The sequence below is a fragment of the Lonchura striata genome, unplaced genomic scaffold, assembly GCF_046129695.1.
Source record: "Lonchura striata isolate bLonStr1 unplaced genomic scaffold, bLonStr1.mat Scaffold_269, whole genome shotgun sequence".
NCBI lineage: Eukaryota > Metazoa > Chordata > Aves > Passeriformes > Estrildidae > Lonchura > Lonchura striata.
In genome coordinates this window covers 56,645-67,427 of record NW_027461156.1, presented here as the reverse complement: position 1 = coordinate 67,427, position 10,783 = coordinate 56,645, and the positions used below count along the sequence as shown (strand labels likewise).

The 10,783-nt window shown below is 66.3% G+C and overlaps 1 long non-coding RNA gene across 1 annotated transcript; it reads right to left on the bottom strand.

The window, feature by feature from the left end:
- Positions 1-3,813: 3,813 nt before the first annotated feature.
- LOC144248687 (uncharacterized) lies at positions 3,814-7,925 on the bottom strand. The gene is made up of 3 exons (XR_013342005.1): positions 7,846-7,925; positions 4,857-4,942; positions 3,814-3,866 (listed from the first exon to the last, which is right to left on the bottom strand). It is a non-coding gene; the product is annotated as an uncharacterized LOC144248687 (long non-coding RNA).
- Between the last annotated feature and the right edge of the window lie 2,858 nt (positions 7,926-10,783).

Genomic DNA, 10,783 nt, shown 5'->3' with positions numbered 1-10,783 from the left:
TGGGGAGGGGGACAAGGTCCTGCCCCCCCCCCCCCCCCACAATGGAGGTTTTGGGGTTCAGAAGGGGGGACGGGTCCTGCCCCCCCCCCCCAAAACACCCCAAAATATTTTGGGGAGGGGGCGAGGCCCCTGGGGGGACCCGAGGAATTTGGGGGGCTCCTGGCGGATTTGGGGGGGGGGAGGTCTGGGGGGTGTTGGGGACATCCCGGGGAAATTTGGGGGGGGGGCATTGGGATTTTGGGGACATTTTGGGGGTGTCCCCATGGATTTTTGGGGGGGATCCCTGGGATTTTGGGGACATTTTGGGGGTGTCATCATGGATTTTGGGGGGATCCCTGGGATTTTGGGGATATTTTGGGGGTGTCCCCATGGACTTTTTTGGGGGGGGGATCCCTGGGATTTTGGGGGTGTCCCCATGGATTTTTTTGGGGGGGGGTCACTGGGATTTTGGGGACATTTTGGGGGTGTCCTCATGGATTTTGGGGGGGAGTCACTGGGATTTTGGGGACATTTTGGGGGTGTCCCCATGGATTTTGGGGGGGATCCCTGGGATTTTGGGGGTGTCCCCATGGATTTTGGGGGGGATCACTGGGATTTTGGGGAGATTTTGGGGGTGTCCCCATGGATTTTGGGGGGGATAACTGGGATTTTGGGGAGATTTTGGGGGTGTCCCCATGGATTTTGGGGGGTCCTTGCGTTGCGGCGGGTGGGGTCCTGGCCCGGGGGTGTCACTGGGATTTTGGGGAGATTTTGGGGGTGTCCCCATGGATTTTGGGGGGGATCACTGGGATTTTGGGGGTGTCCCCATGGATTTTGGGGGGTCGTTGCCTTGCGGCGGGGGGGGCCCGGGGGGGTCACTGGGATTTTGGGGGTGTCCCCATGGATTTTGGGGGGGATCACTGGGATTTTGGGGACATTTTGGGGGTGTCCCCATGGATTTTTGGGGGGGGGGTCACTGGGATTTTGGGGACATTTTGGGGGTGTCCTCATGGATTTTTTTGGGGGGGGGTCACTGGGATTTTGGGGACATTTTGGGGGTGTCCTCATGGATTTTGGGGGGGGTCACTGGGATTTTGGGGGTGTCCCCATGGATTTTTTGGGGGGGGGGTCACTGTGATTTTGGGGACATTCCGGGGGTGTCCCCATGGATTTTTTGGGGGGGGGGGTCACTGGGATTTTGGGGAGATTTTGGGGGTGTCCCCATGGATTTTGGGGGGGATCACTGGGATTTTGGGGAGATATTGGGGGTGTCCCCATGGATTTTGGGGGGTCCTTGCCTTGCGGCGGGGGGGGTCCTGGCCCGGGGGGGTCACTGGGATTTTGGGGGTGTCCTCATGGATTTTGGGGGGATCCCTGGGATTTTGGGGACATTTTGGGGGTGTCCCCATGGATTTTGGGGGGGGGGTCACTGGGATTTTGGGGACATTTTGGGGGTGTCCCCATGGATTTTTTTGGGGGGGGGTCACTGGGATTTTGGGGAGATTTTGGGGGTGTCCCCATGGATTTTGGGGGGTCCTTGCCTTGCGGCGGGGGGGGCCCGGGCCCGGGGGGGTCACTCTGCAGCCGCCTCAGTTTCGCTTCCAGTTCCAGGTTGCGGCTCTCGGCCTCCTGCAGGCGCCTGGAGGGAGGGGACACTTGGGGACACCCCCGGGGACACTTGGGGACACCCCCGGACCCCCCTCGGTCCCCGGTGGCCGCGGGGTCCTCGTCCCCACCGGGGGCAGCGGTGTTGCCTCCCCGGTGGCGGTTGTCACCCCGGTGTCACCTCCCGGTCCCGTTGTCCCCGCGGTGTCCCCGCTGTCCCCTCCCGGTCCCGCTGTCCCCTCCCGGTCCCGTTGTCCCCTCGGTGTCCCCGTTGTCCCCTCGGTGTCCCCGCTGTCCCCTCCCGGTCCCGCTGTCCCCTCCCGGTCCCGTTGTCCCCTCGGTGTCCCCGCGGTGTCCCCGCTGTCCCCTCCCGGTCCGAGTGTCCCCTCCCGGTCCCGTTGTCCCCTCGGTGTCCCCGCTGTCCCCTCCCGGTCCCAGTGTCCCCTCCCGGTCCCGCTGTCCCCGCGGTGTCCCCGCGGTGTCCCCGCTGTCCCCTCCCGTACCGGGCCAGCCCCTGCCCCGCCGCCCGCAGCTTCCCGAGCTCCCGCTCCAGCTCCTCCCGCCCGCGCCGCTCCTTCGCCAGCGCCTCCCGGAGCTCCGGCACCGACACCGGCACCGGCACCGGCTCCGGGACCGCCGGGACCGAGCCTGAGACCGCCGGGACCGGCTCCGGGACCGCCGGGACCGAGCCTGGGACCGCCGGGACCGCCGCCGCCACCTGCGGGAAACGCGTCTGCCTGGGGACCCCCGGGATGCCCCGAACCGGGCACGGATTCCCGGGATTCCCCGAACCGGGCACGGACCCCTCCCGGGATTCCCGGGATGCCCCGAACCGGGCACGGACCCCTCCCGGGATTCCCGGGACCACCCGAACCGGGCACTGACCCCTCCCGGGATCCCCCGAACCGGGCACGGACCCCTCCCGGGATTCCCGGGATGCCCCGAACCGGGCACGGACCCCTCCCGGGATTCCCGGGATCCCCCGAACCGGGCACCCACCACCGGGATTCCCGGGAAGCCCCGAACCGGGCACGGACCCCTCCCGGGATGCCCCGAACCGGGCACGGACCCCTCCCGGGATTCCCGGGACCACCCGAACCGGGCACGGACCCCTCCCGGGACCACCCGAACCGGGCACGGACCCCTCCCGGGATGCCCCGAACCGGGCACGGACCCCTCCCGGGATTCCCGGGATCCCCCGAACCGGGCACGGACCCCTCCCGGGATTCGAGACCCCTCCCCACGGGGATTCCGAGACCCCCGGGATCCCCTTTCCCCCCGCCCCCAACCCCGCATCGGCACCGGAATTCCCGAAATTCCCGAGATTCCCGGGATTCCCGGGATTCCCGGGAAGCCCCGAACCGGGCACGGACCCCTCCCGGGATTCCCGGGATGCCCCGAACCGGGCACGGACCCCTCCCGGGATGCCCCGAACCGGGCACGGACCCCTCCCGGGATTCCCGGGATCCCCCGAACCGGGCACGGACCCCTCCGGGATTCGAGACCCCTCCCCACGGGGATTCCGGGACCCCCGGGATCCGGGACCCCTCCCCGGGATCCCCTTTCCCCCCGCCCCCAACCCCGCATCGGCACCGGAATTCCCGAAATTCCCGAGATTCCCGGGATTCCCGGGATTCCCGCCCCCTCCCCGAGTTCCGGGACCCCCCCGGACCCCCTCCCCACGTACCGGCGGGGCCCGGGGGGGCTCCGTGCCCGGGGGGGGCGTCCGGGGGGGGGCGCCCTTGGCCGGGGGGGGGGCCGGGGGCGCCGCTTTTTGGGGGGGGTCGGCGGCGGGGGGCGGGGGAGCCCCTGGGGGTGCAGGGACCCCTTTTTGGGGGGCGCTGCCGGGGGGGGGCCCGCGGGTTTTGGGGGAGGGGCTTGGGGTGGGGGATGGGATTCTGGGGGGGTCCCCCCTGGGGGGTGGGGGGGGGCACTTTTTGGGGAGGGGGTCCCGCGGGCGGAGGGGCCCCCGAGGGTGGGGGGGTCCTTTTTGGGGGGGAGGTCCCGTGAGTTCAGCGGTCCCCGTGGGTGGGGGGGGTCCTTTTTGGGGGGGGGCTCCCGGGGGGTTTTGGGGGGCTCCCGTGGGTGGGGGGGGTCCGGTGGTCGCGAGCACCCCCGGGGGTGGGGGCGTCCCCTTGCGCGGGGGGGTCCCTATGGCCAAGGGGGTCCCGGTGCCCGGGGGGGTCCCCGACTCGGGGGGGGTCCCCCACTCCCCCTCCAGCTCCATGGGCGTGTCCTGGTCCCACTCCTCATCCTCCTCCTCATCCTCCTCTTCCTCATCCCTAAAACCGGGGCGGGGGGCATGGGGGGAGGGGGGGGGTCACCTGGAGACCCCCGGACCCCCAGAGTCCCCCCAGAGTCCCCCCAGAGTCCCCCTGACGCCCCCAGATCCTCCCGGACCCTCTGACGCCCCCAGACCCTCCGGGACCCCCAGACCCCCCCAGACCCTCCCGGACCCCCAGACCCCCCCAGACCCCTCCGGACCCTCTGAGTCCCCAGACCCCTCTGAAGCCCCCCAGACCCCCCCAGACCCCCTGGACCCTCTGAGTCCCCAGACCCCCCGGGCCCTCTGACGCCCCCAGACCCCTCTGAAGCTCCCGTACCCCCCCGGACCCCCAGACCCCCCCCAGACCCCCCGGTCCCTCTGAGCCCACCCCCCCCCAGACCCCTCCGGTCCCTCTGACGCCCCCAGACCCCCCCAGACCCTCTGACACCCCCAGACCCCCCTGGACCTCCCCAGACCCTCCGGTCCCTCTGAAGCCCCCAGACCCCCCCAGACCCCCCGGTCCCTCTGAATCCCCAGACCCCTCTGGACCCCCAGACCCCCCAGACCCCCCCAGACCGCTCCGGACCCTCTGAGTCCCCAGACCCCTCTGGACCCCCAGACTCCCCCAGCCCCCCCGGGCCCTCTGACGCCCCCAGACCCCTCTGAAGCTCCCGTACCCCCCCGGACCCCCAGACCCCCCCCAGACCCCCCTGGTTCCTCTGAGCCCACCCCCCCCCAGACCCCCCGGTCCCTCTGACGCCCCCAGACCCCCCCAGACCCCCCTGGACCCCCCCAGACCCCCCGGTCCCTCTGACACCCCCAGACCCCCCTGGACCCCCCCCAGACCCCCCGGTCCCTCTGACGCCCCCAGACCCCCCTGGACCCCTCCAGACCCTCTGACACTCCCAGACCCCCCTGGACCTCCCCAGACCCCCCGGTCCCTCTGACGCCCCCAGACCCCTCTGAAGCCCCCAGACCCCCCCGGACCCCCGGACCCCCGACTCACTCTCGCTCGGCGCGGGCGTACGAGTACCCCACGAACGGGAGGTGCAGCCCCAGCTCGGGGGGGTCCCGGGGCTCCCCCAGCAGCTCCTGGGGCGGGAGGGACACGGTAAATCCGTCCCGGGATTGTCCCGGGTCTGTCCCGGGATTGTCCCGGCTTTATCCCACATTTATCCCGGTTTATCTCGGGTTTATCCCCGTGTTTAACCCGTTCCTCACAGGCTGGCTCAGGCAGTGTATCCCGGATCTATCCCCGGTTTATCCCCGGTTTATCCCGGCTCTCGCCCCGTGTTTAACCCGTTCCTCACCAGCTGGCTCAGGCAGTCTATCCCGGATCTATCCCCGGTTTATCCCCGGATTATCCCGGCACTGTCCCGTGTTTAACTCCTGATTTAACCCGTTCCTCACCGGCTGGCTGAGGCAGTGTATCCCGGATCTATCCCCGGTTTATCCCCGGTTTATCCCCGCACTGTCCCGGGTCTGTCCCGGGTTTAACCCCGTGTTTAACCCGTTCCTCACCGGCTGGCTCAGGCAGTCTATCCCGGATCTATCCCCGGTTTATCCCCGGTTTATCCCCGGTTTATCCCGGGTCTGTCCCGTGTTTAACCCCGTGTTTAACCCGTTCCTCACCGGCTGGCTCAGGCAGTCTATCCCGGATCTATCCCCGGTTTATCCCCGGTTTATCCCCGGTTTATCCCGGGTCTGTCCCGTGTTTAACCCTTGATTTAACCCGTTCCTCACCGGCTGGCTGAGGCAGTCTATCCCGGATCTATCCCCGGTTTATCCCCGGTTTATCCCGGGTCTGTCCCGTGTTTAACCCCGTGTTTAACCCGTTCCTCACCGGCTGGCTCAGGCAGTGTATCCCGGATCTATCCCGGATCTATCCCCGGTTTATCCCCGGTTTATCCCGGCACTGTCCCGTGTTTAACCCTTGATTTAACCCGTTCCTCACCGGCTGGCTGAGGCAGTCTATCCCGGATCTATCCCGGATCTATCCCGGATCTATCCCCGGTTTATCCCCGGTTTATCCCGGTTCTGTCCCGTGTTTAACCCCGTGTTTAACCCGTTCCTCACCGGCTGGCTCAGGCAGTCTATCCCGGATCTATCCCCGGTTTATCCCCGGTTTATCCCCGGTTTATCCCGGGTCTGTCCCGTGTTTAACCCCGTGTTTAACCCGTTCCTCACCGGCTGGCTCAGGCAGTCTATCCCGGATCTATCCCGGATCTATCCCCGGTTTATCCCCGGTTTATCCCAGGTCTGTCCCGTGTTTAACCCCTGATTTAACCCGTTCCTCACCGGCTGGCTCAGGCAGTGTATCCCGGATCTATCCCGGGTTTATCCCCGGTTTATCCCCGGTTTATCCCCGGTTTATCCCGGCTCTCGCCCCGTGTTTAACCCGTTCCTCACCGGCTGGCTCAGGCAGTCTATCCCGGATCTATCCCGGATCTATCCCCGGTTTATCCCCGGTTTATCCCCGGTTTATCCCGGCTCTCGCCCCGTGTTTAACCCGTTCCTCACCGGCTGGCTCAGGCAGTCTATCCCGGATCTATCCCCGGTTTATCCCCGGTTTATCCCCGGTTTATCCCTGCACTGTCCCGGGTCTGTCCCGTGTTTAACCCCGTGTTTAACCCGTTCCTCACCGGTTGGCTCAGGCAGTCTATCCTGGATCTATCCCCGGTTTATCCCCGCACTGTCCCGGGTCTGTCCCGTGTTTAACCCCGTGTTTAACCCGTTCCTCACCGGCTGGCTGAGGCAGTCTATCCCGGTTTATCCCCGGTTTATCCCCGGTTTATCCCGGGTCTGTCCCGTGTTTAACCCTTGATTTAACCCGTTCCTCCCCGGCTGGCTGAGGCACTCTATCCCGGATCTATCCCCGGTTTATCCCCGGTTTATCCCCGGTTTATCCCCGGTTTATCCCCGGTTTATCCCCGGTTTATCTCGGCTCTCACCCCGTGTTTAACCCGTTCCTCACCGGCTGGCTCAGGCAGTCTATCCCAGATCTATCCCCGGTTTATCCCCGCACTATCCCGGTTCTGTCCCGTGTTTAACCCTTGATTTAACCCATTCCTCACCGGCTGGCTCAGGCAGTCTATCCCGGATCTCTCCCCGGTTTATCCCCGGTTTATCCCCGGTTTATCCCCGGTTTATCCCGGCTCTCACCCCGTGTTTAACCCGTTCCTCACCGGCTGGCTGAGGCAGTGTATCCCGGATCTATCCCCAGTTTATCCCCGGTTTATCCCCGGTTTATCCAGGTTCTGTCCCGTGTTTAACCCCTTGTTTAACCCGTTCCTCACCGGCTGGCTCAGGCAGTCTATCCCGGATCTATCCCCGGTTTATCCCCGCACTGTCCCGGGTCTGTCCCGTGTTTAACCCTTGATTTAACCCGTTCCTCACCGGCTGGCTGAGGCAGTCTATCCCGGATCTATCCCGGATCTCTCCCCGGTTTATCCCCGGTTTATCCCGGGTCTGTCCCGTGTTTAACCCCGTGTTTAACCCGTTCCTCACCGGCTGGCTCAGGCAGTCTATCCCGGATCTATCCCCGGTTTATCCCCGGTTTATCCCCGGTTTATCCCCGCACTGTCCCGGGTCTGTCCCGTGTTTAACCCCGTGTTTAACCCGTTCCTCACCGGCTGGCTCAGGCAGTGTATCCCGAATCTATCCCCGGTTTATCCCCGGTTTATCCCCGGTTTATCCCCGGTTTATCCCCGGTTTATCCCGGGTCTGTCCCGTGTTTAACCCCTTGTTTAACCCGTTCCTCACCGGCTGGCTCAGGCAGTGTATCCCGGATCTATCCCCGGTTTATCCCCGGTTTATCCCCGGTTTATCCCGGTTCTGTCCCGTGTTTAACTCCTGATTTAACCCGTTCCTCACCGGCTGGCTCAGGCAGTGTATCCCGGATCTATCCCCGGTTTATCCCCGGTTTATCCCCGGTTTATCCCCGCACTGTCCCGGGTCTGTCCCGTGTTTAACCCTTGATTTAACCCGTTCCTCACCGGCTGGCTCAGGCAGTCGTCCAGCACGTCGAAGTTGGAGGTGTCGGCGGCGCCGGCGGCGCTGGGCGCGAAGGGGGCGGGGCTGCGGCGGAGCGCGCGCCAGCGCAGCCCCGCGAACAGCGGCAGCGCGCGGAAGTCGCGCGCGCCCCCGCGGCCCAGGCGCGCGCCCGGCGCGCACAGCAGCCCCCGCACGAGCGCGCGCGCCGCCGCCGGCACCGCCCGCGCGGCCGCGGCCGGGCCGGAGCCTTCCCCATCCTCATCATCATCATCGTCATCATCGTCATCGTCCTCCGGCAGGTGCAGGTGGTCCTGGGGGGGACCAGTACCCACCCAGTGCCCACCAGTACCGACCAGTGCCCACCAGTACCGCCCAGTGCCCACCAGTACCCACCCAGTGCCCACCAGTACCGCCCAGTGCCCACCAGTGCTGACCAGGGCTGACCAGTGCCCACCCAGTGCCCACCAGTGCCGACCAGTACCGACCAGTGCCCACCAGTGCCCACCAGTACCCACCCAGTGCCCACCAGTACCCACCCAGTGCCCACCAGTACCGACCAGTGCCCACCAGTGCCCACCAGTGCCCACCAGTACCGACCAGTGCCCACCAGTGCCCACCAGTGCCCACCAGTGCCGACCAGTGCCCACCCAGTGCCCACCAGTGCCGACCAGTACCGACCAGTGCCCACCAGTGCCGACCAGTACCCACCCAGTGCCCACCAGTACCGCCCAGTGCCCACCAGTACCGCCCAGTGCCCACCAGTACCCACCCAGTGCCCACCAGTACCGCCCAGTGCCCACCAGTGCCCACCAGTGCTGACCAGTGCCCACTCAGTGCCCACCAGTACCCACCCAGTGCCCACCAGTGCTGACCAGTGCTGACCAGTGCCCACCAGTGCCCCACCAGTACCGCCCAGTGCCCACCAGTGCCCACCAGTACCGCCCAGTGCCCACCAGTGCCCACCAGTGCTGACCAGTGCCCACCAGTGCCCACCAGTGCTGACCAGTGCTGACCAGTGCCCACCAGTGCCCCACCAGTACTGACCAGTGCCCACCAGTACCCCCCCAGTGCCCACCAGTACCGACCAGTATCCCCCCCAGTGCCCCCCAGCCCCTCCCAGCACCCTTCCAGTATCCCCCCTGTTGTTCCCAGTCACTCCCAGTCCCTCCCAGTATCCCCTCAGTGCACCCCAGTTCCTCCCATTTGATCCCAGTCCTTCCCAGTCCCTCCCAGTTCCCCCCAGTATCCCCCCCAGTCCCTCCCAGTCCCTCCCAGTCCCTCCCAGTTCCCCCCAGTATCCCCCCAGTCCCTCCCAGTGCCCTCCCAGGTCCTTCCATCACCCTCTTAGCACCCTCCCAGTGGCTCCCAGTCCCCCGCAGTGACTCCCCGTTGCTCCCAGTCCCTCCCAGTTGCTCCCAGTGCCCTCCCAGTTGCTTCCAGTGCCCTCCCAGTTGCTCCCAGTCCCCCCCAGTTGCTCCCAGTGCCCCCGCAGTGACTCGCAGTGGCTCCCAGTCCCTCCCAGCGGCTCCCAGTCCCTCCCAGTTCCCCCCAGTCCCTCCCAGTTCCCCCCAGCGGCTCCCAGCGGCTCCCAGTCCCCCCCAGCGGCTCCCAGTACGCCCAGTTTGCCCGGCGCGCACCTGGAAGTGCAGGATCTTGGCGTAGGTCTCGAGGACGGTGTCGGCGAAGAACGGGGGCCGCCCGAAGAACATCTCGTAGGCCAGGACCCCCAGCGCCCACCAGTCGCACTCGGGGCCGTAGGAGCGCGAGGGGTCCTCGACGGCCAGCAGCATCTCGGGGGACAGGTAATCGGGGGTGCCCACGGCCACCGCCGAGCGCACCTGGGGACAGGGGGACAGTGGGGGGATTGGGGGGATTGGGGGGATTGGGGGGATTGGGGACACTGGGGACATTGGGGACACTGGGGAGACATTGGGACATTGGGGACATTGGGGGGATTGGGGATACTGGGGACACTGGGGACATTGGAGACAGGTAATCGGGGGTGCCCACGGCCACCGCCGAGCGCACCTGGGGACAGGGGGACAGTGGGGGGATTGGGGACACTGGGGACATTGGGGGGATTGGGGGGATTGGGGGGATTGGGGACAGCGGGGGGATTGGGGACAGCGGGGGGATTGGGGACACTGGGGACATTGGGGGGATTGGGGACAGCGGGGGGATTGGGGACAGCGGGGGGATTGGGGACACTGGGGACATTGGGGGGATTGGGGACACTGGGGACATTGGGGACATTGGGGACACTGGGGACATTGGGGGGATTGGGGACACTGGGGACATTGGGGGGATTGGGGACACTGGGGACATTGGGGACATTGGGGACATGGGGGGGATTGGGGGATTGGGGACAGCGGGGGGATTGGGGACACTGGGGACATTGGGGGGATTGGGGGGATTTGGGACATTGGGGATACTGGGGACACTGGGAACATGGGGGGGGATTGGGGACATTGGGGAAATTGGGGACACTGGGGGCATTGGGGACACTGGGGAGACATTGGGACATTGGGGACATTGGGGGGATTGGGGACACTGGGGGGATTGGGGATACTGGGGACACTGGGGACATTGGAGACAGGTAATCGGGGTTGCCCACGGCCACCGCCGAGCGCACCTGGGGACAGGGGGACATTGGGGACATTGGGGACATTGGGGACATTGGGGACACTGGGGGGACTGGGGACATTGGGGACATTGGGGACATTGGGGAAATTGGGGACACTGGGGGCATTGGGGACACTGAGGAGACATTGGGGACACTGGGGACATTGGAGACAGGTAATCGGGGGTGCCTACGGCCACCGCCGAGCGCACCTGGGGACAGGGGGACATTGGGGACACTGGGGAGACATTGGGGACATTGGGGACATTGGGGACACTGGGGGATTGGGGACATTGGGGACATTGGGGGGATTTGGGACA